Below are 27,330 nucleotides of genomic sequence, written 5' to 3' on the forward strand. Positions count from 1 at the left end.
GTTTTCAATGTAGTGTCTTGTACATCTCTTTCTATTACACAGAATTGTATGTCATATTTTGGAAGCATACCCTTGCAAAGATTGAGGTATAAGATTCATTTCAAGGAATTCATTTTAAAATCCAAACATTGTTCTTAATTATGGTTTCACTATATTATTTTAAAAAGAAAATAATACAGCAGTGCGTGTCTTTGAAATATAGGAGCTAAGTTACCTTTGGGTTTCATTTCCTATTACTTACACCTCTTTGCCTGTGTTTCCACTTCCTATAGGAGATCTATTTTACAGTCATTGGTGTTCAGTGAGTCTTCTCAGCAAATCAAACCCTCATTAGAGATTGTGCTGAGATAATTACACCAATTAGGAAGGCCATGAAGGCTTGGTTGCACTAGAACACTGAAGAGAGCGAGGGAGCTGGGTTCTTACACATGAGTATTTTGCCTTCTTTTTGCTGCAGTAATTACTGTTTTGGAAGGGCTGAGCTTTCCCTTGCTGAATTAAGCCTTAGGCATGTTTGATTCAATGTTAATAAAATTCCAGCTCTTCCTATGGAGAATTAAGCTATTTGGCTGAGGGGGGAAATGTGTGATCTTAAAATATAATGTTCTAAGTTTCTTTAGTAACTTTGTAAAGTCGTGTTTTCGATTACCCTAAATTCACAAAGGAGTGTTCTTTTCTCAAGTAATATGTTCTTGTCTCCCTCAAGGGCTCCAGAAATCCCATATTTGGTGCTAAAATTTGAGATAATAAAACAAGAACAATAAAAACTGGAGTTTCCATGTATTTATTATGTACCTTAAGTAAAGAGAATTTTAAGTACTAAGAATAGCTGGTGAAACTATTAGAAAGAAGTGTGCATAAATGTGCCTTACAAGTTATAAGACACAGTTCAAATAAATACAAATTGGTGTGAGTTATTCACTTATTGCAGTTTCTTCTGAGTTATATATTCCACCCTTAAGATTTTACATTTGTTTTTGTTCTCGATACAGGGTTTTATTCTACAGCACATGCTGTGTTCAAATCCATGATCCTCATGTTCCTCAAATCTAAATCCCCCCTGCCTCAGCCTCCCAAATGCTGAGACTCCAGGCAAGCACCTAGACCACACTCAACCTGTGGCAGTAAATCTCAATGTGGGATGAGATTGTTCTATAGGAACATGGTTCATTCTGAGGCTTGAAATGCACTTTCTGAAAGCCCATTCTAGTATCTAGCTCTTTACTTGGGGAACAAAGATATATATACACACACATATCTGTATGTATACATGTATATATCACATTTTCTTTTTTGTTCATACTGTAGTCTTTATTTTTTCTCTTTTAGTGTGTATTTTTAATTAAAGATATATTTTGTTCTTTGTCTAGGAACTTACTCACTGATTTGTTTCTCCATTTTTGATGTTTAAGCCCCAGCCCTTACAACTATGCTTATTAAAACTAAACAGACTTAAAATCACAGCATTTCAAACTAGATCATTTATTGCTAAATTTCATTTTATAGAAGCAAAGTGGTTGAATCTGTTTTTGCTACTCTATCAGTAAAGATAGAAAATTTGTCAAGAACACAATATATCTATTATGGGTCTGCTAGGGCTTTCTTGCTATGTCCTCACATGAAGAAAAGGACATGAAGGACAAATGTGGTGACAACTGCGATTGTGTCTTCCTCAGAAGGGATGGAAAGGAGAGGGGAGAATAGTCAGTTCTCTGAAGGACTTTTCCACCTCCTTTCCTTTTTTTTTCAGTACTAGGGATAGAAGCTGGGGTGTTGTAGATGGTAGGAAAGCACTCTACCTTAAAGCTCCTTTTAGAAGGCCATCAATTTTCTCCATTACAATGAAATTACCTAGCAGAGGCACCCTTTCCAGTTCTAATGCTGGAGTGTTTAGGCTTCAACTTCTAAATTTGAAAGGCACTCATATATTGAAACCACAGTTTAGAATGACTACAAACCCTAATTAGCCTGATTGAGTCCAAAGTTTGGTCTGAAATCCTTGTACAATGATTTGTGTCACTATTGTTCATGCTCAAACAAGCTGTGGTTCTGTATGACAAATAACACAATCATTCATTATGGAAATCTTGTGAATAAAATAAGTCATAGAAAGTCCAAGGAGTGACATTCTGAGACTGAATAATTGTTCAGTTCAGCCTTTTAGACCCACAGGTCAAACTTTCCCCATGGTTCTAGCCACTGAACGTTGAATTTTTTGCTACTTCATTTCTTTTCCATTGTAATTCATAATTTTAAACACAGACAGAAAGCCAAATTTCACAAAACAAAGCAGATAAATTCTGCAACATTGACCGACTTCTATCTGATCACAACAGTGAAAAATAAAGCGAGTAGTGATCCATTCTCAAGACATGTGACCCTGGGTAGAAAGTTGCTTACACAATGACTGAGCAGCTTACTGATGTCACAATCATAAAGTTCATGCACTTAGAAGTAACTTAGACAAACAGGGTCCAAATAGGACGTCAGAAAGAGGACACCAGGGGTGATATGGGGGAAGCGGAGCCTCAATAATATAAGAAATTGAGCAAAAATGGTAGACTTTCCAGAAAGCAGTTATCCAGAAAAGCCTTCACACCAAAAGAGAACAAAGGAGGGAAAGGAGGGTACAAACAACCCTCCCTAAAACTCAACCAATCCCAAAAGGTGCGTATATTGAAAATCACCCAACAGAAACTAGTGAAACTTAGGGAATGTGCCGAAGGCTGTACAACAAATAGTACTCAACTAATAAGGAATGGGGAGGAATCTGCACATTTGGCAATACATTGCTTGTTACATGTTCTTACAGGTGTGCCTGCCCACAGATACCTGATCTTGCAAAACCATCATAAAGTCAAATTTCTCGCATCCATTCTTTAAACCCGGACCCATGATTTTGTGTCTCACAAAGCCAAAATGTTTTCTGTTTTCCTCCTTCTACATTATTATACATAAGTTTTCAATGATATAAAAAAATCTGTGGTTTTTATAGTAAGTGAATAAAGTCCAGCTTCTGTAGGCCAGAAGTAGCATCATTTCTTTTTACTGTAAGGAACTAGAATAATAATGAGAACCTTCTTAAATAAAATCAACCAATAATCATAAATCTCATTGGGATCTTTGTTACTCAGTGATGAACCAGCTGCAGAATATTTGCTTCCTGCTATTTGTCCCTGAGTACTGTGTTGTTAAAGGGTAATGGTTGATAAGTTACTGAAAAGAACTGTCATTGCATGGATACCCTGAACCTCTGGTTTGAAGAGTTTGAACTTGAAGAATGCCTCATGACAGAGAATCCACTGGAGGTGGGACCCAAGTGTGACTAAAGCACCATTGTTTCTCTATTTGTTTGTTCTGTATCAGGCTTTGGGCAATCTGTCATACATCTGTTCCACTCAGGCTTTGCCTAATGATTTGGGAGGATCACAAAGTCTAATCTGACACAACGGCTATGTAAATGTCATATGCGTCCCTTGTACATTTGCCTGAGGGCTCCTTGATGGGATAAATTTCACAAATCATAAAGGTTATAGCCTCCTGTGAAGGATTTATGCCATGCAGTCTACTGGCCATGATTTAGTCTTGCAGCAGACATTCCATTTTAAATTTAGGAATTAATCATTTAGCAGAGCTGGTTTTATTGGATACTATAGAATATGTAAGAAAGAATAAAGAATGAGATTTCTGTACATCATTGATTTTGTTAAATGAAAAGAATAAATTCCTACATGTTTTCTTTCTTCAATGTAATTCTAGCAAAGAGATATTAAACACACATTAATCAAAACCTGCTTTTGCTTTAGAAAAGCCCCAGAGCTTTATAAAGTTTTACCTTAAATACTTTAATAATTTATCATTCAAATTGCTGAAATATGCTAAAATTTAGATATTTTGCAATAGTAAAGTTATTCAAGGAATAGCAGTTTGATTTCTGCAAAAATATATTATGCTATCCTAGATCACCTAATAAAGTATGCAACCATCCCAGTTTGTCTGGGATTGAAGAATTTCTAGAGAAGTGGGAGTTGGAGTATGCCTTAATCCACATTTCCCACCTCTTTCCCCTTGGTGAAATGCTCTTTGATTATGTTGCTGTATTTTGTTTGCTGTCTATATTTTTAATAACACTGGGTTGTTTTGTGTACAGATGAGTCCCAATATATTTTATTGCTTACCCTCATTTATCTTTGTCTAGTTTTATTCAAATTGTTACTCTGTAACACGGTGGCTACTTTTTACATGTTGATTGATTTTCCTTTTTATTTAAGTTTTAGATTTAGTTTTTCAGTATGGATATCTTTCTTCAACATGAAATATTTTAGACATGTACTTGTGAGGCTCTTCCTAAATAACAAAGGAGTTGCTTGATACTGAGGAATGCATATCACTTTATGGTATGTTGTAAAGAAGAGTGGATATGGCACTTTATGCACACACCTGTACAATATGAAAGTACCTACCATTCTATCATTTTTGTCTATCTGTTTATGAGAAAAAAACATATCATTGTTGCATTTATTTTAATTTTCTTTTGCATTGGAGAGGCTGAGAAATTTTTATTGTACTTTTTGACTATTTAGTTTTTCTTTTACCTAAATTGTCTGTGCGACATTGTACCTCTTTATTTGCTGAACTGCTTGTTTTCTTCTTATTCATTTATAAGGATTATTCATATAATATCAACATCAATCTGTTGTCAAGTAATCTGTAAAGACGTTCTCTGAGGGTTGTCTTTGAAACTCTGTTAAAAATTAAAAGCAATCACATTAGCATCTTTATTTATGACTTTACTTTTAACTAATTAAATGAGGCTGAATATATCTGTATACAAATATATTACATATATTTTTGTATAAATGTCAATATATGTAAATGTTTACTTGAAATATACATATATTTATACATGTAAATATATATATGTATTTGTATTTCCCCTGAATGGGGAATTTTGGAGACAGATCACATAGGGAGAGCCAAATGTGGTGAGAAGCCTGAGTTCTGCTGATGCTTCTACAAGGACAAGAACTGCTAATAGTGGCCCTCAGACCCCTGGAAATGAGGAGCTCAGGATGGACTTTTTCCCCTCCATGTCAGAAGGAACTAAAGCTGCCTGCTTGTTCTTGGACTTCAAGTCTCCAGTGTTCAGTGATTCTTGATTGTGCATCTTGAAGAGAGTGGGAATGAGCATTGTCTCTGAGTATTGAGGATGGCTTTGATGTCAGAAAATATTTACCTAATACATTGCATAGGCCATTTGATCCTTCTCTGGTTAAAATACCTTCATACAGCCTAAGTGTTGTCTGATCATTCATCCTAACATTTTTATCTAAAAAGCTGCTGTGAAGTGGGACCTCCCACATTACAACCACTTACATCATTTGGATATTATTTTGGCTTTTATTTTTCACTGGCTATATACCTATATATTTTACTATGCCTTATTCTTCCTACAGGGTTCATGAAGTAAAATATCCATATCATACTCAAAGGGACACCAGGCTCCTTCTCTACGTTCCTGACAAAAGAAAAATGGAGTCAACTCTCTAGTGTCTTTCTTTCAAATTTTTCTGTTGATTAATTCACTTAGTTTTAACTTTCTTCATTTTTTTCAAGGTTATCATGTAGGAGAAGGAAGTTGTGGTATTTTCCACAAAGTGTAGAAACTGATTTTTTTTTAAAATCCACTGCAGCAAATATATGGTTATTGTTATGTCTGAATAGGCAGGGGTCCTTAACCAGTGCCCTGGTTTACAAATATTCTCATTACCATCACCTGTTGACCAACTGTCACCCACTTGATCAACACCAGACAAAGGCTTCAAAGAGAACCACCCTACTACTTCCCTTTCTCCATGATATCTATGTCTCCACATTAGTTACTTTTGTACCAACTGCCAACAAACAACTCTAGCATTCCCAGGAACTCATGATAAAATGTCCTAGCTCCCCTCCACAAATTTTCTCCAGAATAAAGCTGTGCTGGTGTTAAGCCATCTCTTAATCTGCTCTTTACAGCTTTTGAATTTAACACTCTCCTAACAGTCTGACCATATGAAATTAGAGCAATTACTGGGAGTGCATGTGCTACCTTCATAGTCTGTGTTTCTAGCTAATATACAATAGTAAAATATGGCTCAAATACCTTTTTCAAATTCACATTCATGTCAATTTAGTCTACATGTTGACTTTTTGTCAAACAGAAGTTAGCAGAAATCATTCTCCTGTTGTATGTTCTCAGCTGGGCCTGAAATATTTATTTTCTATTCATTTCTGAAAGGAATTGAACAGAAAGCTTTCTTTCTTTCTTTTAGAAAAGATTTTTGCACAAAACTATGCTGAATGAAGGAATAGATTATACTGAATTCTGAACAGTGTTTGTAATTTCAACTGGATAATAAATATTAATTATTATTTAAAATACAGTAAAAAGTTAAGACTCTTAGTTTCTTCTAACTATTGTGCACAGCAATCTACCCAGCTAATACAAATTTAATTTATAATAATTACTTCTATAATACTTAAATTACATGGTGTAGTATAATAAGTGATAATAGTACATATTACAAAATGGGCTGACATCTTAACAAAAAAATTCTAACACATGGCTATTAAACTGGAGGAATGCAGTATTACAAAACAGCTACCTTTGCAATTTGCTTGGAAAATGATTTTTAATACATTAATGCCTCTGAACAATGTACAAATAAATGAATCAAAAATATTACATAAATGACAAGCCATAAGGGTGGGGTTATGGGGGGTTGGGGGAGGGAAAGATGAGGAGAATCAGAGTAAAGGCTTCTTGTCACCTAACCAGCAAAGGTTTGGTTTGCAATTACTCTCTATTTATTATTTTGCTGATTTGTTTTCTAATAAAATGTTATTGCCCACTGATAATGTTGAATTAACAACATAATGAGGCTCTTGAAGATTAGCTAGATTAAATCACAGAATCCAATGACTGAGGAATTACTTCAGAGATCCTGTAGTCACTCCCAGTCTCCGAGTAGAAAAATCCCTTTTAAATCATTGCATTAAGATGATGTTTTATCCTGCCTGTGCCATACACTCAAGTCAATATTCAAACACCTTTTTCATTAACAAAACATTGAGTTTTCATCGAACCTACCAAGACAGTTAACTGATTTTTACCAATCCAGCCAACTTTTTAATTTTGCTTTTTTACATTAATTTATTAATTTTAAAAATAGGGCTTCACCACAACATTTTAATACAGTATATTATGTCCATGGATTATATTCACCCTCCATTAGTCTGTTTTGGTTCCCCTTCTTTCTGATTGATTTACTCCTCACAAATGTTCCCTGTCTATTAATTTAAAATACATAAAAAATGTGATATGTAACTTTCTGAGCCTGGTTTATTTCCTTTAGTATCAGATTTCAATTGCTATTTTCTTCTTCAAACAAGATTATTTCATTTTTCTTTATGGTCAAATGATACTCCATTTTTGGAATACATTTATATTACACAAAGTATGTGTGTCAGGGGGTGTATGTGTGTGTGTATACTGCAGCTTGAATTTAGGGTCTGGGTGCTCTTTCTGAGCTTATTTGTTTAAGGCTAGTAGTATTCTACCACTTGAGCTACACATCTACTTCAAGCTTTTTGCTAGATAATTGGAGATAAGATCTCATGGGATTTTCCTGTCTGGGTGACTTTGAACTGTGATCCTCAAGTCTCAGCCTGAGTAGCTAGGATTACAGGTGTGCCCACCAGCATCCAGCTCTACACTATATTTTTGTTATCCTTTCATAGACATAGACATCTAGGTGGTCTTCATAGCATAGCTATTGTAGAAAGTGGTAAAATAAACATGTATGCAGCCAGATGCTGGTGGCTCACACCTGTAATACTAGCTACTCAGGAGGCTGAGATCTGAGGATCATCGTTCAAAGCCAGCCCGGGCAGTAAAGAGTGAGACTCTTATCTCCAACTAACCACTGGAAGTGGCACTGTGGCTCAAGTGGTAGAGTGCTCGCCTTGAGCTGAAGAGCGCAGGGACAGTGCCCAGGCCCAGAGTTCAAGCCCTACAACTGACAAAAAAACAAAATAAAAACAAACAAAAACATGTATTCAGTCCATATTTCTTTCAAGTAACATTCAGGAGTAGTATAACTAGACAATCTGGTAGTTGTATTTTTAGTTTTAAAGGAACCTTTATACTATTTCCATAGTGACTGCAGTAATTTACATTCTGACCCAAGAATATGTGTATTTCTCCCTCCACACATCTCTCCAGCATTTGTTGTTGGATAGAAAAAATAGCCTTTGTATTTCCTTGAAGCAACAACTGATAAACTTATTCACCTAATAATTCCCTTTTGGCCTTGAAATGTCATTTTGTTCTTATACTCTGCCTCCTCTATCTGTGTGTAACATAACATGGAGTCCTGAAGAGTTGAGTTTGGGATCTTTGATCACTGATATTGAAACCTTGTCATTGTGTGGGACATAGAGATTCTCAGTATGCCTGTAATTAGCAATCTCAGTAAGGAGCTCAGATGTGTCAAACATGGCAGAAAGAAACTTTACTTCAGAGAGACCACTTATAAACTATGCAAATGAAACTATTAACACCCATGTTACCTCTCTGTTGAAAGATTAAACAATAAAATAGCACAAAACTTTCAAGAAATCTGCTTTGCTTTGGTTATATTGAGTATTAAATTCAATTGAACTCTTCTTTCTGTGTGATAGGTATAGAATTATTCATAACTCTATTAAAGTTCTAGAAGTCCTGGGAAAATCTATTGAAACATATGAACTCTTGGCCTCATATAGATAGAACATTGCTTTAGGAATAGATTTTCCTTTGCAAAAATTTAGGATTTTTAGCCATTCACAGATCAATAAAGTAAACCCCAGGATTCTTGATGTAGGTAATAGGAACTCAGGGTTCATTGTATCTATGGTGTTATGTTACCCAGGTGGCATTTAACTTGTATAGATATAAACATATACAGAAATAAAGAGCAGGTTTGTAAACTGACTACTAGAATGTTTTCAAATATCTATAAGGAAAGTAATAAAACAGAAGAACTTGGTCTCTAGGTACATTGCCCTGATAAAGATGTCCTGGGTTCTAAAATAATAATTCTGTGATCAATTAACCTTATCAGTATTTTTCTCAAAGACCATATTGTTGTGCTCTCACTATTTTACACAACCAGAGTTTGTTCCAGATACAATGGTGAAAAATTGGTCAACAGATTAAAGAACATGTAAATGAAGATAAAGTATTGTGATTAATTTATTAATACATTTCATGGAACAAATTTTTAAGTAAACAAAATTGAATTTATAATAAAGATCATTCTAGGACTGTCTTATGATCTTTATTATCCATTTACAAGCCATAGCTAAATACCATTCTGCTCAAGATTTCACAGTCAATTCACCCTATCCCAGACCAACTATATCTGTTTTTCTTTCCATATAAAAGTATTCATAAGAGCTATACACAAGCAAAGGAATTATTTATACATAAAGACAAGAGGTAGAAGTAATACTCATTAGGTTTCCATTGAATGCACTGTTGTGTATAACTCATCTAATTTTAATATCTCTGCAAAGCCATTATTGTAACTGTCCTATAGATAAGGAACCAAAGTTAGCAGTAGCAGTAGCAGCAATAGACTTAGAAGCAAACATAAACTGTATGATGTATTACTTTTTTTCTTTTCTGTTCTGTTCTTTTCTTGTCTTTCTTATTTTTCCTTTTTTAAAATTTTTGGTGCTGGACCTAGGGTTTAAACTCAGAACCTGGTACTGTCCCTGAGCTTCTATTTGCTCAGGGTAAGTGCTCTACCTCTTGAGCCATGACTTTCAGCTTTTCTGCACAGTTTATTGGAGATGGGTGACAATGTTATCAGACACTGTGTATTCACATAGTTTTGTAGAATAGGAACTTCTTTGTACAACCACTTAAAGATAATAAAAATTAAATAAATTGACAAAAAAAGAGTCCCATGGACATTTTGCCCCAGGCTGGCTTTGAATAGAGATCCTCAGATCATACTCTCCTGAGTAGCTAGGATTATAGGCATGAGCCCCAGCACCCTGTGTACTTTTAGTTTTAAAATGGTATCAATTGTCCATATAGGGACAGACGTTTAGGCTTTTCAGTAGTCCTGTTAGATAATTGATCATTTGTGTGGTCATTGATTATTCTAAATCTAGCTTGAGTTAAGAGCAAAAGAAAGTGCTTAATCATGAACGTTTCAACATCTAAGAAATTTGCTAGAGCCTGTATTTTTATTTTCTTTTTAAAATATGACATTGTGACAGCTTTATAATATTCTGTAGGAACCAAGCACCAATTGACCCATGTGAATCTAACTCTAATCACAATATTTTTGAGAGGACAACACACTCTAGGCTGCTCGATTGCTAGAATTTAGAAAACATACTGAACCATAAAACTGCCTTGGAAATCTCAAAAAGAAAAATATTCATTGAAAGCCAAATCAGATAATCGGTCTGGTTTTATGCTCAGTTGAATGATACCATTTGCATCACCAACTTGATAAATTCTTTATAAATTTGCGAATGGAAGACCACATATTTTCCCTCCTCCACTTTTCTTTCCCTCTGCCACTTTGTCCTTCTCTCTTTTGTGTCTGATTATCATAAAATGAACATACTGCAGGGCTTTGCCATTTCTTAAAAAATGTAAATGCAGGGAATCAAATCTTGGTGGAATGTCAGGTGCAGGCTGCTTTCCACCATTTACAAAATGCTGGGCTCATTTTCATGTGAAGGCATGGAAATTGAGGGCATTAGATGGAGAAATGAAACGTCCTCGAAGGCTATTCCTGCATGGAGGGCAACTGACAAATTTTATGGCCTTGGATCCAGAAATAAACACCATTCAGCGAATGTTTGTACAGTCAGGCCATTAAGTGCAATGATTTGTATTTCCTCAGGAGATCTCTTGTGTTTGCAGGAGCTTGGCAGGAGTTGTATTTTTTTTTTAATCCTGCAGTTCACTGGCCAATAAAGTGTGTGCAGGGTACAATACTTCTCTGGTAAGTATGAAAGAAAAGAGGCATGAATGCAGGGCTTTTCAGAGTCTCTGGGCTATCAGTCATATGTGTGTATATATGTATGCATATATATATACATATATGTATATATACACGTATATATATATATATGTATATATATATACTTATATACGTAAAGCACTTTGTTCTATTTTGTTTGGTTAAAGCAACAATTATTTTGTTAATGGATGAGGATGTTGCCTTAATCTATTTTTTTCTGTTCTTTTTCTTTTTTCAAGTAGTTGTACAATGAGATTTCATTTTAACAGGTCAGTTTATGAGTAGAATGCATCTTGATCAATGTCACTCCTTTTAAAAAAATAATATTTTTTTATTGTAAGAGTGATGTAAAGAGGGGTTACAATTACGTAAGTAAGGATGTTGAGTATATTTCTTGTCAAACAGTGTTACCCTCTCTGTCGTTTTCTCCCATTTTCCCTCCCCCACAGCTCCCCTACCCCCCATAGGTATAAAGTTATTTTCAGCATAGTGTCCTGTGAGTATTGCTGTTGCATGGGTTCACCCTTTGTCCTTTGTCTCACCATTTTGTGAATATCCTTTCCTTCCCCAAATCAGATAAAAATATACCAAAATCTACAGGGGATAAACCGAAGGAGAAAAAAATGAAGGAAAAAAGAAAGAACTTCATACAGTATATTTTAAAAAACCAAAAAAGCTCTCTTGTTTCCATACCTTGGAGTTCATTTTATGAGGGAAACCATGGAGAATAGATTTCTTTGGATCTGGCTTACTTAATAAGATTTTTTCCAAGTCTTTCCATTTCCTTATGAACAGGCAAATGTCATTCTTTCTGATGGAAGCATTGTGTATCTATTCCCCACATTTTCTTGATCCATTCATCTACTGAGGGGCATCTGGGTTGGTTCCATATCATAGCTATGGTAAATAATACTGCAATGATATAGTTGTGCTAGTAGCTTTAGTGTGACCTTGTTCCTGATCACTTGGGTAAATGCCCAGGACTCCTTTCTTAATTCTCCTTCCATCTCTCCCAATCCCACCCAGTCCCTTAATTTTCCTAGTTCTATTTTCTCATGTAAACTTTGACTATTATGATGGCATTTGCCCACCCTTCTCTTCATTCCTCTACTCCCTTCTCTTAAATGGCAACACTCTTTAAAAGTCAGGTTCCCACTTCCTAGTATTCATTTGTTAAATTGTAGATTTAATGTCAAAGGCATTACAGCATTGAAATATGCTCTTGAATATACTATGCTCATAAGACTTTGTATATGTCTATATATATATATTTATCAATTGTATGTAACTTACATATATTTCTGTTGCTAGTAACATACCACAGACCAGGAATATTGCAAAGAAAAGAAGTTTATCTTGGTTCACAGTTCTAGTCTAAGTTCTAGTGGCTGCCTTGGGCCCTCTTTGCTGTAGAGCCTGGAGAAATCACAGAAAATCACATGATCAGACAGAGATAGTGAAGAATAGCTTGTCAAAAGGGTTTTTAATAAGAGACCCATTCTCATGGTACTTTGCCTATAAATCCATCAATCATATAAATGTGTTAATCAGTTCCTGAGTAAAGAACCCACTCATTGCTTAAAGGTCTTCCCTTTAACATTTCATAATGAGGACTACTATTTCAATATCTGTTTTAGAGAGAACAATCTGCACGTAAATTTTAGCAGATGCTTTCCCTGCTTTGACTAGTCTATACTCTCAAGTCTCCTACCACAACGGCCTAGATAGTTACTTTTAACATTTTTAAGCAGTTCCTTTCAAATCCAATCTCATAAATGCCATATAAAGTTCTTGGGATGATGATTCAATAAACATTCTGAAAAAAAGTTGACTACTAATTATTAATTTACTACTAATTACTAATAATTTTCCTGAAACAAGCAAATATATTTCAAGTAAAGAAATTTATCTAGTGAAATAACCTTTACCTAAGGAAAAAAAACCAGTTCTTTTTCAAGTTAAAAATAGACCTGATTGTATAGCTGGAATAAACCATGTTTGTCTTATTTTGGGTGTCCTAAGCAGTTTATATAATGCCTTAGTTTGTGAAGTGTAGGCCTCATTTTTGTATTGCTGATAGAATTGCTCTAAGTTCACTAAAAAGCATTCTTTATAAGTTTATGTGGAATTATGTTTATTTCTAACTTTCTTGAAAAAATACTGGATGTTGTCTTTGCATGTGATGTAAGAATTAGTAGACATTGATTTAGTTAGTTACATTTTGTAATCCTGACCTTTTCTAGCATTGTATTTTCTGCATACAATTATATCCTGATTTCTATAAGTCTTGGAACAAACTAATAATTTCCCCTTTTGTACCCTTGTAACTCTTATCATTCCACAGCTTAAGTTCAGTAGGATTATATTAATTTAAGCTTGTAGCACATATCTGTTGCCCAAGTTTAAAGATGTGTAGCACCTTGCATAAAGGAAGATTTCATTTAATGTATGGGTATTAAACATTAAAATATCTACAAAGATAAAGATATTCAGTCCTTTTAATGAACGGCTAGAATATATCAATCACTGTGCTAAGCTCTGGGTATATAAACATAAAGTCCATGACATAAAGGACTTATTTGAGGAGGAAAGAGATAAATATCTAAGTATGGAACAGAATGGCTAGTGTTAAAATACAGATCTGTAAATTTTGCAGTTTTACTATTTGGAACCATTTTTCACCATTGGACATTCAAAACGTACATACAGTGAAAATGAACATGTTTCTTTGAAGGGCTATATAACTATTAACCATGGTAAAATGAGATACAAAGTATTACCTGTAGGTGTGGTTAGTTTATATTGATGGAGATGCTGAGTGCACAAATAAGCTTGCATTTCCCCCCACCATTATTTCTTAAATGAAAATGTTCATTTAAAAATATGAAGAAAATTACATACTACAGGAATCCTGTAGCCAATGAAATTTAAGAACATCTTAAGATTGTAATATCATAATTATATCAGTGTGACAGTTTTATCATGGAAATTCAAAAATTAAATTTAAAAATTATAAAAAAAATCACTGGAAACAATCAACTGTTGCTTCTTTTTTTTCATGGTATCTTAAATTTAAGAAGCTTCAATGGGCTTATATTTGCAAGCATTTATTGAGCAACCACAGATACAATACAGATACAGTGCATATATTGGTCTTTAATACAAGTGTTAAACTTTCTCCTTGATAGAATCAACATCTTCATAGGGTATTTTGCAGTGTTGGAATTTGTATCTCATTTCATATCACAGAGCGTTCACATTCTCATCCTCCCCTTGTTTCATTCTGTGCTCAACCATAAATCCCTAGAAACAGTTATATCCAGCACACATTTGTCTTTGTTTCCCTGTCCTCCCAATCCCCCTTTGTTCATTCAATGTCTTGTCCTTGTCCAATGCTGCCTCAGCAGATGGCTCTCTGAAGTTGATTCTTAGGTTGGCTCTGAAAATCTCAACTGGTGCATTTGGCTTTCTCTTAAAATGTACTTGCCTGTCATATGTAGCACTTAAATAGCATTTCATGTGAGGAAATCATACATAGTTTATTTTAAAGCCCTTTAGCTCCCTTGCGGCAATAACCAAGTCACACGCAGCTAAATCATTGAGTGCTGTGTTGTTCACTACAAATCATAACATCAAATATAGTACTGGACTTACTGAATTACACCCCAAAAGCAATTTATGCTGATAAACCCCAGCTATTAACATAAGATGGATCCTCTCTTTGTGCCTTACTAAAGTCTAAATTGAGCTAGATGTGGGGGGAAACAGAACTCAGGGAGAATCCCATCTCTAATAGCTTTACCAGGGTGTAAGTAAGCAGGTATGCATACATAAGTCATATTTAGCACTTTTACATTAGAACCAGATAAGTCCTTTTCGAAAGTCTAGAAAAATGAGTAGAATACACAGGATTGGAATGGCTCCAAGAGTTAGAATTCTCCATAAATGATAAACAAAACAATGACATTGATGAGAAGAGAGAGTTTCTGGACTCCAGAGGGTTATAACATTGAATTGAAAGTGGGGTAATTTGCCAAAATAACTACTCAAGGAGTACACTCCCAGGTGCCCAATTGTACAAGTGGTAGTTACTTAACAAAAACAAAAATCAGCAGACTTTTACGTGTTTTTCTCTTTTCTTACTCTTCAAATGAAAGATAAGGTCAAAACTATACGTTGCCAGTTTGAGATATGATAGGAAAGAAAGACTCAAGCATAGTCATTGAGTTAATTAGAGAGTTCCATCAGTGCCAATTGCTCAAAGTCCATTAAGAAATCAAATGTCTGTATAGTAGCAGCCAGAAGGGAGAGTGATATATGAGAAGAGCTTGAAAACATATTCAAGAATGGACAGTGGGATCAAGGTTCTGAGGTCCTGGGGTCTTAGAATCAATAGCAATCAATTTTGAAACAAATGAGGAGCTGGCACCATAGATAAAGTGTCACATATTATACAAGTTCAGTTCTTGGTGGTACAGCCAAAGGTTTCACCTCTGTGCTTTTAGAAGACATATCAGGGTGTAAGTTGTAGAAGCAAACTGACTATTAAAAGTGAGGAGGACATGTTCAAACAGGGCCACAGAAATGAGTTGTGTGAAAAAGTGAAGAGTCACTGGGGATATTATGCAAAAATAATTTTCAAGAAGCTGAATGGAGTTCTCTAGCTAGAGCTCATTTAGAAAGAAAATCCTTCATCCAGATATACTGTAAAATCTATAACCCAAGAGTATTTAATTCCTTGCACTTAAAAAATAGGATTTAGAAATGCTTGAACATACTGAAATTTTGAGCTTTCTAAACTGTCTCTTCAGAAAGAAAACAACATATTTCCAAAACATGTTCTTTAACTAGCTCCGCTGAAGAAAAGTGACTAAGATTTAGAGTCCAATGCTCTTTCTTTACCCTTGAAATACTAACAAATTTCCACTTAGAAATGCAGGACAGATCTAAATGTTGACATACAGGATCATAAAATTTTTCTGAGGCTGTTGATAGCATGAGCCAGGATTATAGTTGTGTTTACAGAGCTTTTCTTTATTCTATGAACTAGACATAAAAGGTTGAGGTAGCTCCTCCCCCTTTTTTCTTTTTTTCTTCTTTTCCTTGCCTTTCACTCCCTCCCTTCGTTCTTCCTTTTTCCTGTTGTCCTCTCTCTTTCTTTCTGGAAATACAACATCCTAAGAAAACATACTGAGATATTTGAAGTTGAAGTATCATGCCATCATTCACAAAGATGTCACATGTACCTATTATTTTATGTCTGACTGATACATATGTCAGCGGTAAGAAACATTGGAAGGAGAGATAAAAATAATTTATTTGATTTTTTAATCCTTAAATATACCAGTGCTTTCATTTTTTTAATTTTAATTTTAATTTTTTATTGTGAAAATACTGTACAGAGGGGTTACAATTACATGGGCAAGATAATGAGTACATTTCTTATCAAGCATTGTAGCTTCCTCCTTTGTTTTCCCTTCCCATCCCTTCCCATCCTCCCCCCCCACCCCCCACCCAAACCTCCCCACTTACCCCCCCTCCCGCACCAAAGTTGTAAAGTTCATTTTTCGACATAACGACTTATACATCTCATTGTTGCAATGGGTCCACCTGTATCCCTATTTAAACGATTTGTTTTCCCCCTTCCCCTCCACAAATTATACCGACATCAAATACAGTGAAATCAGGGGTTATACCATGGGGCAGGGACATACAAAGCAACAAAGAAATAATCTTAAAAATGTGTTAGAAACAATCACATGAAAGAAAAAAAACATTTGAATACATATCTTAGGGTTCATTTCCCAAACATTACCTTATCTGACCTTTTCTGCTTGACTCAGACATATACTAGATATTGCAAATAAGGGAAAGCATGGGACCTATGTTTCTTTGGGCCTGGCTTACTTCACTTAATATAATTTTTTTCGAAGCCGTTCCATTTCCTAACAAGTGGGGCAATGTCATTCTTTCTGATGGAGGCATAGAATTCCATTATGTATATATACCACATTTTCTTGATCCATTCATCTACTGAGGGGCATCTGGGTAGAGTTCCCCTATGACCCAGCAATCCATTTTTGGGCATTTACCCAAATGTTTACAAACAAGACCACACTAAAGCTACCAGCACAACTATGTTTATTGCAGCACATTTACTATAGCTAAGATATGGAACCAGCCCAGTGCTTTAATTTCTATGTGGTAGAAGGAGTAACTGTTCTGAAAGTATCAGGAAGAAAACACAATACAAAATACATGCTTGAGTTTCTTCATGTCAAATATTCGAAGAAATCCACATAATGTACATATAGTACATTTTTATTAAGTATCCATTTGTATTCAGTTATAGGGTTATGTAGGCTGCTATTCTACCGGGCCCCAAAGAAGAGCTCATTGAGACAAAAAGACTATACATTTTTAGTCTCAAAATTTAATAAATTTTCCTTACTAATTGCAGAACTTGTTGACAACCTTTGACCTTGTTTTTGTTTCCTCTTCCTTCCTCTGGAATGAGAATGTCTGTCTTATGTGTGTATCACCACTGTGTTGGTGAAAATATGAGAGTCTTATTTCATAGGTTCACAGATGGACATATATTTTGTTTCAGGGTTAATCATAGCTCAGGTATCACCTTTATCTGATTTAGATGAGAGTTTGCTCTTGAAATTGGTGCTGGAATGGGTTGAAATTTGTGGGCTATGAGAAAGGGAATGACTATCTTTTGAGTAAGAAAAAGATATGAGTTTGGAGTCTGAGAGGATGGTTTTAGGGATTCAATTTGGCATCTTCAAATTCAAACACTGAAGTCATATCTCATAATGTAACTATATTTAGAAATAGAGCCTTAAAGAGATAATTAGGTTAAAATTGTGTACAACAGTGGGATCTTACTCTACTGATGTCCTTTTAAGAAGAGGAAGAGACATCAGGAACATGTAAAGGAAACAATATGTATCAGGACACAATGCAAAGGAATCTTTCTAGCAAACAAATCTTCATTTTGGAATTTCAGTCTCTATAATAGTCAGAAATAAAGTTATATTGTTTAAACTAGTTGGTCTTTGGCATTTTGTTATGGTACACTTTGATCTCTAGAATGAAGGCAAAATGAAAACAGATTCCACAGAATTAAAAGAAAGCAAAGAAACAAATATCAGGGTACACTCACTGAAATTGAAAACCAAATCCAGAAAAAATAATGAAGTAATAAAGCTAGTTTTTTAAAAAATAGCAAAACTAATGTATATATATATATATGTATATATATATATATATAGAGAGAGAGAGAGAGAGACTATCTATCAAGACTAGAATAATGAGAAAAGATGGAAGACCTAAGTGATGAATATCAGGAATAGAATAAGGATTATCTTAGATACCTTTCAATGTCTACAGCCTTTACAGGTATCAAAATGAAAATACAAAGTTATTAAGAATTTTGTACAAAAAAAAAAAGAATTTTGTACACACAAATTTTAAAGTTGATTAAATGTACCAATTTCCTAAAAACAAATTAATCTGTCAATATAAAAAAATTGAATAGCCATATTACTATTAAGTAACTTCAATTAACAATTTAAAACCTGACAAAAATTAGCCTATAGGCCCAAATTATTACACTAAAGTATTATACCAAATACTTTATAACAATTAAATGAAACCTCTGAGGTAGTGATATCAGCAATAGCACAGACTAGCGGGACCATTACTCAGCAATCGTCAGAACCCCATACTGACAAAATCACTCAGCAAAAATCTCTGAACTATAACACAGAAGTAGTATAACTGAGTGTGGCCACAGAGGAAATGGTAAGAAGTATTTTCTGCATCATCTCCTCACTTTATGCAAAACACCTTGGAATGAAGAGGACAAACAAAGATTTCTTCCTATGGTGAGAAGGAATGCAGGAATACTCCTTACAACATTGCCATGGTGATCTGAAACTTTAGCAACCATAGATCTTTACTATGCCCGAGACCAGCTGATGGAGCAACCCAGATTTCAGGCTGCAGCACTATCTCAAAGAATGAGAAAGAGAAAGAACTAAGCCCAAACAGAGGAAATAATAATGACAAAGGCAAAAATAAGTGAAATGGACCAGAAAGATTGGAGGAAATACTGAGGAAACTTAAAGTTATTTTTTGTAAAAAAAAAAAAAAAAAAAAAAAAAAAGAAGTAAACAAACTAACTTTTAACTGCATAGGAAGGGAAATATTCCATCTCTAAGTAAAAGATGAGACATTAGAAGTGATACACAGGAGAAGCAAAATATCACAAAGGGATACTATAAGCAATTATATACTAATAAATGGATAACCTAGAAGCTAATATCTTTCAATAAATTAATTCCTCCCACTGTCTTTCCAAGTTCATGTATATATATTTATACATTACGTATATATAGCTATACATGCATACACATTTCTCCTCTTGAGTCTGTTTCTCTGGAGAACACTAAGACAACTGTATAAATGTGTATTATCTAAGTGAAAAATACATATTCAATCCTCATACTTAATTCATATCTTGGATGTGTATTGAATTATGAAGCAGATTTTCCCTAAGGGAAATCATTGTCTTCTAGCTTTCACTATTGCTGTGTTAATAGCAAAGTCCATCCTAACTCCCAGTGCCGATGGTGTAAGTGACCTCTAGTGATAGGAATGGCGGTGGTGGTGGTGAAGGTTTCTTTGTTTTTAGAGACCCTCATCTCTTGAGAATGTTCCGAAGAGGGATAATGATGATGATGATGATGATGATGATGATGATGATAATTACCAGTCTTTGATCCTACTTTAATCCACTGTCAGGGCAGTGGATTTATCTCTGTATCAATGTAATAATTTATGAAGATACTTTCATTTCTTTTTTAATTGTTTTTATTGTGAAAATACTGTACAAAGGGGTTACAGTTACATGAGCAAGGTAATGAGTACATTTCTTATCTAATTTCCAAATTTCCCTTCTATTTCACTCCGTCCCCAGTCCCACTATATTCTTCATCCCCTGCAGAAGGCAGCCATAGTGTCAGCACTTACAGATGCAAATAGACATGATAAGCCCAGTGACAATATATGTGCTTATATGTCATTTAGCAAAGCAAGTCACCTAAACAAGCAGGAATGGGTCTGGCAGGGAGGACCAGTGGTCTACTAATATGCAACAGTCATTGCCCATTCTTATTTAAGAGTGATGAATTTTTTTCAGGAATGATTGGGCAGCTGAGAGGTCAATTTTATAGTCTTGTCCTTGAATAATGCTACACACTTAACACAGGTACACCCCCAAGTCACAAGTTAGTGTGCACAGGTGTTTTTTCTTGGGGTCTGCAATTTCATTTGAACCATATTTTAGATTTCTGCTTGGGGAAAGTACACCGGGTTGTAGCCACTGTCGGAGCAAAATGAACAACATACGCTGCCTTGCTATGAACTCTCCTTTTCACATAGCATGTTCCTATTTTTTTGAAGATAGGTGGGTTTGTAGTTTCCAGCTCTTGTCTATTAATTCTCTCCAACATGTAAACCAACATTTTCCTCCTTGGAGCATTTGCTTTTCTAAGTGGGATTGTGGTGTTATCTGGGGTTTGAATCTTCTATATATAAGCTTACAAATAATCACCCAGTTTTCAGGATTGTACTCAGTCCTCTCACTAACCAGAATAAGGATTTTCAAGCCTTGAAAGATTTAATGTTCTCTACCAGGAAATGGCTTTCTTCATTATCAGTATTCTCCCCATGTACTGGAGGTTTTAGTTCTTTCCAATGAGCTGAATTTGTTATCACTTTTCCATTTGCTTTCTAACTTACCCGTTATTGTCTCCTCTCCCATAATCTTTGTCCTTGTGGGCTTATGCCTTTTTTATATTCTTTAGACTCAGTTTAGTTGCCATTTGGGAGGAAGAAAGCAGAGATAAGCACATATGACTAGAAGTCAAAGTGTAAAGGTTGAAAAAAGCATAAAATGGAGCACGAAATGTTAGAAAAATTTGAGACACAGTGGAAGAAAGGTCACAAAGCACCAAAAGATTGTTCAACACTGAAATTTAACTAAAACTTGAAGAAGATGACAACAAGCAATAATGTGATGACAAAGAGGAAGACAAATAGATATAGTCTAGAAAAAATAAAACAAATTCCTCAGAAAATAAAGTGAGCATATGGATTAAAAATAACAAATAAAATTAATCTAATGATGGAAAAATGATTAAATGAGCAAAATATGTTAATAATCCTAGTATTTTAATATTTTCTTTTTTACACTATATGAAATTACTCAAAGTCCTGTAATATGACCTAGATCCAAGGGTAAAAAATATGTTCTGCTCATTCTTTAATTTCTAATATGTAGCAGACTGCCAGGGGTATGATTCATTTGCTTTTGCTTGAAAACTTTGTGTTTCTAGTTTAATTGAAGAACATAAAGTCAATTTGAACATTTTAATTCAGAAAATTCATATAAAGTAGGGATCTGGCATCTACAGTTATTTAGGCAGTTTGTTAAAATACAATGTGCACTACATTTGATGGGTCCTTTACCAAACTCTTATTACTGTGTTTGCATGAGTCTTGTATTCACATGACCTAGTATTATATTCCTTTAGATACTGCTGTACACTATACTTTGTTTAGTAATTACAGTCAGAATTTGAGGTAGAATCACTTCACATCTATAAAGAAAATGTGACATTTTACAGTCCTGAACAAATTCTTTAAAAAGCCACATTTATCTACATTATTTTGGACATATGTATTCATTCCAAAATGTATAGAAAGCAGCAAAGTTTCAGCATTCAGATGTATGTTTGTTGTGCAGCAGTGGGTGTGCTATGGAGATCACTTCCCAATGAGACAGAGAGTCATAGTGGTAGATATGTGATTTTTTAAAAAATCAGCAAGATATGGCAGTTTGGATTTCCATAAAAACATGTAGAGGAAAATAAGGCAAGAAAGGTAGTAGTTGACAATTTTCCTGAAAAGCTGACATTTAAATAAAAATTGGTATGTGTGGTAGGAAAAAAAGTTAACCATGGTATAAAAGCCACGGAGTGTTTTATACTTTCAAAGAGGACAAATGTAACAAAAAGCAGAGAAGACAAATAGAAATAAGCCAGACCAATAAAACAGGAATAGAAAGTACAAACCCCATTGGGGCCTTGTAAGTACAGTTGACTCTTCTTATGAGTGTGAGGAAAGGGTAAACCAAAGGTGATTCTGATTGGGAGGGTAAACGATTGAGATGTTCTTCTGTCTTCTGAGTTCAAGTTCTTGTAGGAATTCCGTAGGCTTGTAAACCTTCAGTGAGTAAATGGTCATCAGTGTCTAGCTTGCCTGTTGCTATGTACAGGTGAGGTAGAACTTGTTATTTATTATTAAGTCTTCTCGTGGAAGATAATTCTATTAATGGTGTCAACATTTTCACCCTGGCCTTATGCAGGCCCTTGTCACCTGAATATTAGGGCTTTCTCCTGTTCCCAGGTATGATCACACATGATCAAAAAAGTTCACTTAATTTTAAAATCATCCAATCTAACACCCCCCAAATTAAAAGGTCATATAAAACTGTGTCTGTCATCTCAAAATATACCAAGATACATTCAACAAAATGTGAAAAACAGATGGATTTATAAAAAAGATGGATATAAATATAATCATTTCTCAACATAAAGAAGCACATGAAAGCTATTACATTATACTTATTTTGCTTTCCCATTTAAAACAGAATGGGTGTTAGAATGTTAAGATGACCTCTATGTTTCATTCATCTGGTATAAACTCCTTCCATGATCCCTTCCCATGATGCAGCACCATTGTAATTTGTGTGTATGATGGGATATTGATCCCTGGATTCAGTTAGCAACCAGTAAACCTTGAGTTAACAAAAATGAGAACTCCCTGGGTGGTCTGTAGGATTTATGATTTTCTGAAAAGTCTATTGTCTTAAGCTGCTCTTGTGTGATCATTTTCTCTGCATACATAGAAACTAAATCAGACAATATACTATTAGTATTGTGATGTAACACAATAAAAAGGATGGTCATAGATACCCAGGAAAGATTCTGTAGTAAGTAATGCTATGCTTTGAATCGAGTTTAACTGCTTATGGGGCAAAAGTAGGACACTGAGGATGTCACCCTTGGAAGAGTTCAGTGTAGTCCTCTGAGGATCCTGATTTGTCCACACAAGCATTGATAGTGTGAAGAATCAAGCAACTTAGCCCCTGAATCTCTCTTTTCTGTCTTGCCTTGTAATCTTTCATCACATGCTATCTTGCCATGATGCCAAACTCTAATATAGCCAGAAGTCTTTCACCAGAGCTGAGCAGATAATAAGACCCCTTTTCTTTATAAATTTCCTAGGTTCCATTATTTTTTATAGCAACACACAATGAACTAAGACAGAAAGTAAAAATCATTGGAATGGATATGAGTAATACTACGTGCAAGGTTGGAAGTGGGGGTGAAGCTCAAGTGGTGGAGCACCAGCCTTCAACAGAAAAAATAAGCAAAAGCATGAGGCCTGAGTTCAACCCTCCATACTGGAACAAGATAAATACATGCGCAAGGTATGGATATATGTGTGTGAAAATAACCAGCTACAGGAGGGACACAATTCTTAGGAGAAATGAAGTAGTTCTAAAACCTAAAATAAGCCAGTTTAAATATATACTAGGTCCATATTTTGAAAATCTAAATTCTTCTAAATTCTCCAAGGCCTTGATCAAAGAAGCTTTACATTGTGTAATAGATCAACTAGGTGCTTATATACACTTAAGAGCATCTCAGATATTACCTTTTATTAATTATGATGTTAAAAATTGTATCTTTGTTCCTCAATTATCATCTTTTTTCTAACATATGATATGAGAATATCTTTTTGCTCAATATTTTCTTTTTCTATTTTTCAGGCTCTCTAGGGACTAGTACATGTTGTGAATATTTATAAATGGTGAGATAAAACAACATATAGATAATAATTATCTCCAGACAAGTTTATATGTACAATAATATATCAATAAATAGCACAGGTGATTTCCAACAGAGACACCTCATAATGCAGTGAAAAAAACAATCAAAGTGTGGTGAAACAAAGATAGATCTTCAAGACAAAACCTGTTCCTAAGTGTGCCTCTCTGTGTATTGTATTGTCATGTTGATTTCAGAATTATCAAGCACTATCTTATTAATGACTAAACAAAGGCAATGTGGTAAAGAATAAATTGTGATAAAATTCAATTAACGCCTAAATAAAGATGAGAAAATACCTGAATAACTTTTTCATACTTTTGTGGCCTAGAATAACAGAGATAGATAATACTTTTGATTACCTTTGAATCAGTGCCAAGAGTTCTTCTTCTTCAAATGGAGGCAATTAAATATCTATATAATTAAATATACCAGAGATATTAGCACTCAAAATGATTAGCACCCTCTTAGAATTGCTTCCAGATACAATTAAATATTTTTTCAGTATATTTAATCATTAAGCATAGGGAGCCAACCAGTAAGATGTGACTTTTAACAACATATCTAGAAAAAAATGTATGTGTCAGAATTTTATTAAGGAAAATTTAATTTGTAAGAACTGAAGGATCTTTGGCATTGATGGAGGAGACTACATAAAAAACAGAGGTGATGAATGGGAACAATTCATGTAAAACATGTTAAAAATAGCCAAGAAGTAGTAAATATATTCCTCATAAGAATAAAACAACAGAAATGGGGGAAGAGCAATAAGTAAAAGTGAAAAGGAAAAAAGAAAAAAATAACAACTGAGAAATATGGCCCATGAAAAGATTAGTTATGGGAATGAGAAGATAGTATACATCAAATTTTGGAAAAAGAAAAGGACTGATTATATGAAAAGAACAAATTTGCCATAAGTTATAGAGAGTATCAGGATAAAAATATGAATGCAAAGATGAGAGATACTGCAATAGAGACATGATAATCCAGAGCTCTGGTAATTGAATGGAATAGAAAGTACGTAGAAGAAAATAAGTTTAGGAATTCACATTGAAAGGAAAAAGACTGGCCACAAAGGAAATACAAATCAAAACAACACTGAGATTGCACCTTATCCCAGTTAGAATGCCTAGTTCAACCACTCTGGAAAGCAGTATGGAGGGTCCTCAAAAACTAAACATAGAACTCCCCTATAATCTAGCAATTCCATTTCTGGGCATTTATCCAATGGACCACAAATGAGGCCATACTAAAGATAGCAGAACAACCATGTTCAGCATTATTAACCAAAGCTAAGATACAGAAACAGCCCAGACACCCCTCAACGGACAAATGGATCAAGAAAATTTGGTATATGAACACCATGGGATTCTATGTATCCATCAGAAAGAATGATTTGTAAAGAAATGGAAAGACTTGGAAAAAATTATACTAAATGAAGTAGGCCAGATCCAGAGAAACACAGATTGCATGGTTTCCCTCATTTGAAATAATTAGAATGTACCTATAAATCTATAAGTAAACGCACTAGGTAGTAAACAGGTAGTGTGAGTTAACTGAAATATAATAGACTCTATAGAGAGCTCAACTAGTATGATTCTTTAGAAAGATTATGTCAAAACCCACCCAAAAAAATTAAGTATCAGGAAATGGATACTTGCATGAGAGGAATGTGGGGTTAAGGGGAGAAGGAGAATGAAGGGAGGAAAGTAGAAGAACGAAGGCAAGAAATATATATATATATATATATATATATATACATTATATATATACAATTAAATATTTTTTCAGTATATTTAATCATTAAGTATAGGGAGCCAGCCAGTAAGATGTGACTTTTAACAACATATCTAGAAAAAAAATGTATGTGTCTGAATTTTATTAAGGAAAATTTAATTAGTAAGAACTGAAGGATCTTTGGCATTGATATATATATATATACATATATATATATATATATATATATATCCCAGAATCTAGAAAAATAAGGGAATGGGTTGGTCAAAGAAGGGTGAAGATGTTGTTGAAGGGATGACATAGATCAAGATGCAATATTTACATAAACAAGTTTGTTAAATGCCCCAAAATCAATATGTAACCTAAATACTAAGAAAAGTGAGGGAAAGGGTGGGTTGAGAAGGGTGAGTGAGATTATTGAAAGATTGATGTAGATGCTTTGTGGAATGGCAAGTCTTTTGTGCAACTACTTAAAGGTAATGAAAGCATTCCAAAACAAAAATAAATAAATAAATAAAATGGAAAGAGGAAGAAGAGGGCGGTGAATACCAAAGGGATTATCTGAGAATGCAGAGTGGAATGATTTCCTCATGGTTTTTATTCTACTAGAAATTTCATGTATTTAGGTACTCCAATAAACTAAAAATGTTACTCTTAAAATGATCATTACTCTTTCATAATTACTTTTCAAATACTTACATATCAATGTTAATTATGACTGCATTTAATCCTTTATTCAAATACATACAACATATGAATAAATGAGTTGAAGGAATGACAAAATCTGTTTTATGATCAAATACATTTTGCATGTGCAGGCATACGTGTGTATGTGTGGAGGGGTGCTATTTCTCTTCACCTCCCTTCCTAGTTCTGCTAGAGGGAACTCACTGTACAGTCTCCCTCACAGTGTGAGAATCTGGTGATTAATGAGGGATAGTGCTTTAAAACTCTAAGGTTCTTCATGATTGCTGAACAGTAAAACCACAGGGAACAATGGCACACCTGGGCCAGCCCTATCTAAAAATGAAAAATGAGCTGAAGCCATTTTCTTCTTTGTCCAGAGGAAAATCTTTGTGAAGGTGAGTATTTCAGCATCTTGTTAAACTCAGGTCCCTTACTGATATCTATCTGCCCCTTCAGAGTACATGGGAACTTCCCTACATCATGATTAAACTTATCACTGATGCTGTAAAGATGTAGGCATTTTTACATTGGATTTTGTCCCCTCTCTTGTATCTATTGCCCTTTGTGCTGCGGGGCAATCTGGATTTGTAAATGAAAATTGAATTCCGAGTATTATTTTGACATGCAACACAGTCTCCATTTATTCTGCTAATGCCTTGTCTTTCTTATGCAATACTCTATTTTCAAATCCATTTTCACTGACTTTTTAATTTGGTCTTCAGTAATATGCAGCAATCTCATCAGAAAATACATTTAGTACAATGGCTAAATTACTGGGTTGGAATTTCATTTTCGTTGGCATTTCAAGACACTCTAAGTAAACTGAGAGTGAATGCTTTGGGGACGATAGCATACTTTATCAGTGT

The 27,330-nt window shown here is 34.5% G+C and overlaps 1 long non-coding RNA gene across 1 annotated transcript in view; it reads right to left on the minus strand.

The window, feature by feature from the left end:
• Nucleotides 1-12,449: 12,449 nt before the first annotated feature.
• LOC138815997 (uncharacterized) overlaps nucleotides 12,450-27,330 on the minus strand; it is a 163,381-nt gene continuing 148,500 nt past the window's right edge. The window contains exon 3 of the long non-coding RNA XR_011368535.1: nucleotides 12,450-12,488. This is a non-coding gene — a long non-coding RNA (uncharacterized lncRNA). The remainder of the gene's footprint in view (nucleotides 12,489-27,330) is intronic.

This window comes from Dipodomys merriami, unplaced genomic scaffold, assembly GCF_024711535.1.
Source record: "Dipodomys merriami isolate MVZ:Mamm:240054 unplaced genomic scaffold, mDipMer1.0.p SCAF_11, whole genome shotgun sequence".
Classification (NCBI taxonomy): Eukaryota; Metazoa; Chordata; class Mammalia; order Rodentia; family Heteromyidae; genus Dipodomys; species Dipodomys merriami.